Source organism: Zingiber officinale, chromosome 1B, assembly GCF_018446385.1.
Source record: "Zingiber officinale cultivar Zhangliang chromosome 1B, Zo_v1.1, whole genome shotgun sequence".
NCBI lineage: Eukaryota > Viridiplantae > Streptophyta > Magnoliopsida > Zingiberales > Zingiberaceae > Zingiber > Zingiber officinale.
The window spans coordinates 904,546-909,559 of NC_055986.1; positions in this window are offsets into that span (position 1 = coordinate 904,546).

Consider the following 5,014-nt stretch of genomic DNA (forward strand, 5'->3'; position numbering starts at 1 on the left):
TACAAGCATTAGACAGGGCACATCTAATGCGTCATCTTGATGCTTCTTGTAAGCATCCCGGTCAGCTCGCGTGGCAGTGGCAGGAGGAGCCTCCGGAATGGGCTGCTCCAGAACGTATAGTTTACGTCCCTGAGTGAGAACTATTCTCAGGTTCCTGTACCAGTCCAGGAAATTTGCTCCGTTGAGCTTGTCCTTCTTAAGGACAGAACGCAGGGAGAAAGAGCTCGTATTCGACGTCATGGTTATCTACAACAGAAAATTTACAGAAATAAATATCATATTTTTTTAAAATCATTTAATTAGGCCTTTAATTAAATGATGCTCCCACTGAATTCTATAATTCTTGTGGGACAAGATCCACATCATACTAACCCTTGAGTTAGCTTTGGCTAATACGCCCAAGACTTAGTATGATCGGTAGGTAACGATTACCAATTACATCTCTATGCAACTCTTGTTTATAAAATCAATATCTGCATTTATATTAAAACTCGAGTTAGCTTTGGCTAATACGCCCGAGAGTTAATATAGATGTGATTTTGACCTATCTTTTCCAACCGTTGGAAGAATGCCTATAGTTGACTCGATCTAACCGAGCAACTAGGAATACTCAATCTAATTGAGTTTGTATTCACCCATGCGTTGATAGGCGGGACCAAGATTGTCCCTCCGTACCCTACCAAGATAATATGTATTGCTCTGCTTTGGCAGATTCAACAATACATGTGATCGAGGTAGTGATAGGTATCACGGCAATGTTAGACATTTAGAGTTGGTTCGATCGAGATCTAATCTAATTGAAAAAGATGCATCTTGTGCACGACTTAGATCTAATCTAATCGCAAGGGTGCATCATGTGCACGACTTAGATCTAATCTAATCGTAAGGCACTAATTAATTATTTACTTATTAAACATGCATCATATACATAAGCAATTAACTAATTAATCTATTTGTGATTTAGTGCCCTACTACGATCTTCTCAAGCCAATGAGAAGATCGAATGGTCAACCTAGGGTCAACAGCTTCTCCAAGCTCCTCCCTTTGACCACCTTGTGTTGCTCGTGCCCGCCTCGGAACTCCGTCTCGTGTGGACATTACAATTTGAAACTCGAGTTACATTCGAGTCTAAATCTAATTTACAACCAGAATATATGAGAAAAGCACGACGCGCAGGTCACGGAAAATAAAAATATACAACACGCGCAAACACATAACGGCACGCAGGCCGTATTATGAATTACAACACAATCCAATCATATTGGGTTTTTGGGCCATGACTATCACAAAATTAATATATAATTCAAAATTATATATTTTTCATAATTTTCTATAATTTTAAAATTAATTTTTTACAATTTTTACGAGTAAAATTTCCCGGCGGTCCCGTTTAGCGGTTTCGGGCGCAATCGCGGAACGGATCCCCTTGCGGGGCCAGGGGCAGCACCCCTACCCGCGATCTAACCATCGGAGGGTTCCTTTGCGATCCAACAGTGCCCAAACTCGCTGTCCCAAAATGATTTGGGTCGAGACATTGCCGTTTCGGAAAAATCTTCCCGGCAGGTTCGTTTTTAGTGATTTCGAGTGCAATCGCGGAGCAAATCCCCTTGCGGGGTTAGGGGCAGTACCCCTACCCACGATCTAACCATCGTGAGTTGCTCCTTTGCGATCTAATGGCACCCAAGCCCGCTGTCCCAAACGGATTTGGGGCAAAACGAAGCCGTTCAAGGAAAAACTTCCCGGTAGCCGAAGCCTACAAGCGCCGAGATACTTGTGCTTCGCTTCTACGGAAAAATTACCCATAAAAACATAAAAAACTAATTTTTTACAGAAAATCACAGAAGGTTTAGTTTTCATAAAACCAAAAATTAAACTCGTACAAGCCTTACACGTGGCTCTGATACCACTATTGGGTTTTTCGGGCCGCGAAAACAGCTTTTCGCGTCGCGGAAACCCCGAATCACCCAAAGGCGTAGATCCGTGCAAGGAAAAACCGAACGTAAATTACGAGTACGAGTTTCAAAACTTTAGATCTACTCCTAGATCTATGTGTTGAGAGCTTTTACCTTTGAAGCGTGCCCTCGCAAAATTCCCGCTCGTCCAAAACGCCGGATCTCGAGAGATCAAGATAGATACCCCTCTAGAAGTATCCACACGAACACGTAGGTGGAGAAAATCACACAAAAGGTGTGCTAGCACCTATGTATGGTTCGGCCAAGTTGAGGAGGAGAGGGAGAGCTTGAGAGGAAGAAGGAAGAAGATACACACTTGAATGAAAAATGAATTCCCATTCAAAACCAAAAGTGGCCGGCCACTTCCCATAGTGTAACTCCCCATTAAATGCAATTAATGTGAAATTATTAAGAAAATGACTTTGTAACTTCCATGAGGTGGCACCCATGATGATGTGGAGTAACATCATTGGTCCACTTCAATGCCAACTCACCAATGAGGTGGCATAAAGTCAAGTCTAACTTGACTTTTAATCTTCCTCTCAAGTCAAGTCAAACTTGACCAAATCTCTTCCATGGTTGATCGAATCCAACCATTTGATTCAAGCCAACTTAATATAATGAATCTAATTCATTTAATTAAATTGATTCAATGAGTCAAAATCTAAATTAGACTCATTGAACACATGAATCAACTTGAGTCGAACTCAAGTTAGCTCAATTAGGATTACTCTTAATCCAATTTGATTCATCAAATGAATCTAATTCTCTTGGTTCATCATATGAACCTAATCTCCATCTAATTGTCCTAAGTGTGTAACCCTATAGGTTCTTGTAACGTTGGCAATGCCCTAAACCCATTTAGGAGCATAAGTAATGAGCGGTATCTAGCAACACATCATTACTACCCAAGTTACAAGAATATCGAGATCCGACATCACCTTGTGACTACTAATTGTGACTCCTCACAATATATGACGCCTTCTATCCTAGACATCTAGATTGATCAATGTGATGCATAGACCGTGTCATCCTCTGACCAATCTAAATCTTGAACTCCAAGTAGACTCACTAAATCAAATGAGCTCAATATCTCATATTGACTCATTTGGGCATGGTCATGCACTTCGTGGTCTCACTCTATCAAGAATACCGATGTCTCTCCCGTCATATAGGAGGGATAGATCCCATCTACATCACTCACATCCCTCTGCATAATTTGTTATATACCCAGTAATCGCCTTTATAGTCCACCCAGTTACGGGTGACGTTTGACGAAACCAAAGTACATAACTCATTATGTAGGGATCTATGGTGACTTCAGGTCTAAGGACTAGTAGTCATACTAATAGCCACATGAGAAAGTATATGACACTCATATAACGATTCATGATACTTTCTCATGGCGGGTCATTCAGTATACATTCTCTAATGTATACCCATGTGTCAACTTGATATCTCTATATCCATGACTTGTGAGATCAAGTCATCGAGTTGACCTACATGCTAGTCTTATTGCATTAACATTGTCCCTTAATGTTAATACTCGACTAGGAATGATTAAGAGTAGTGTTCCCTATATCATCTCACTATCGGTTCAACTAACCGATTGATATAGGTGAGAACCATCTACTCAAGGACATTATTATACTTAGTTTATTTGGCACCAATACAAGTAAGTATAATAATCAAAATCCAAATGCCTTTATTAATATACAAGAATATGATACAATGAGTCCATACAATCATCAAATGATTGGCTCTAGGGCTCTAACTAACATCTTTAGTCTCACACCTTAGAATTAACAACGCTATGATCAAAGAAACTTCTATAAATATTTTAAGTCGACAATGTTAAAAAATATACTTTTCTTTTTTTTTACTAAGATAAGTATAATATTAAATTAAATTAATTTTTTTCATAGGGAAGTCGTAAGGGTGACACTCGAAAATCCAAATAATTCAGATTTTTAAAGACCCAAATAATTCAGATTTTCAAAAGTCAAGTACTTTACCCTAATGACTCTACTTTAGTATTTTAATGCTAAACTTCTTTAATTAATATAATTTCATTATAAAGGGTAAATGTGATTTCAATGTATTATATTACACACGGTATATGTACTCATAAATCAAATCTAGAACCTTGGTATAGTTTTTAATAAAACATATGACACAAAAAAAAAAAGAATGTGATTTCATGGCATGCTGCTTGCGGTCCCCGGACATCGTGTCATGCTTTCCTCTCGCCTTCTCGACTACTTTGCCTCATAGCCATCCATCATTTCATTAATTGCAACTTACTCACCTGTATCATCCAAGCATGGTGAGTCTAAAGAACCAACAAACATATTCATATACAATAATTCTTGTTGGCAAGAATCTGGCAGCTAGAAATCTCTATCTTTCAATTATAATGCATGCATGTAATTAATATATACATATGATATTACTAAAATGCCCATGTATATGCATGCATATATGCATTCTGGCTGACCGATTCTGGCCATTTAGCACTATCCATTCATATAATAGCAAATACATAATGTAATCATAAAAAAACATGCATAGGACGTGAATAAAACACAAGAATAAATGACAATGTTTATGATGCAAATGTGATGATACGGATATATCTTAGGAACACGAGAGGAATTAGGAAAGGAGAGAGAGGCATTTTGGGGAATTCATTGTTAGGGCTTTTTAGAGGAGGGGGTTTCTTCTTCGCTTCTTCCATTGCCACTAACAGAGCCACACATGTCACCGCCACCTTTGCCTCCTCGTCGACGCCAGCCGCCACTCCCCTCCTCATCATGCACGTCGCTATCGCTCCCCTTCCCCCTTCCTTCGGCCATCTGCTGAGGCAACAGTCGGAGTCGTACATGCCGAGGAGCATCACGACGTTATATGTAGGTCCCTTGGCGACCAGCTAGAGATGGATGAATATCCTATACAAAAAATAAGCACAACCTTTTGTTGGATCTTAAAAGCACTAGAGGGGGGTGAATAGTGATCGAAAATTCAAAGTCGAGTATGCAGCGGAAAAATGAAAATCACAACAC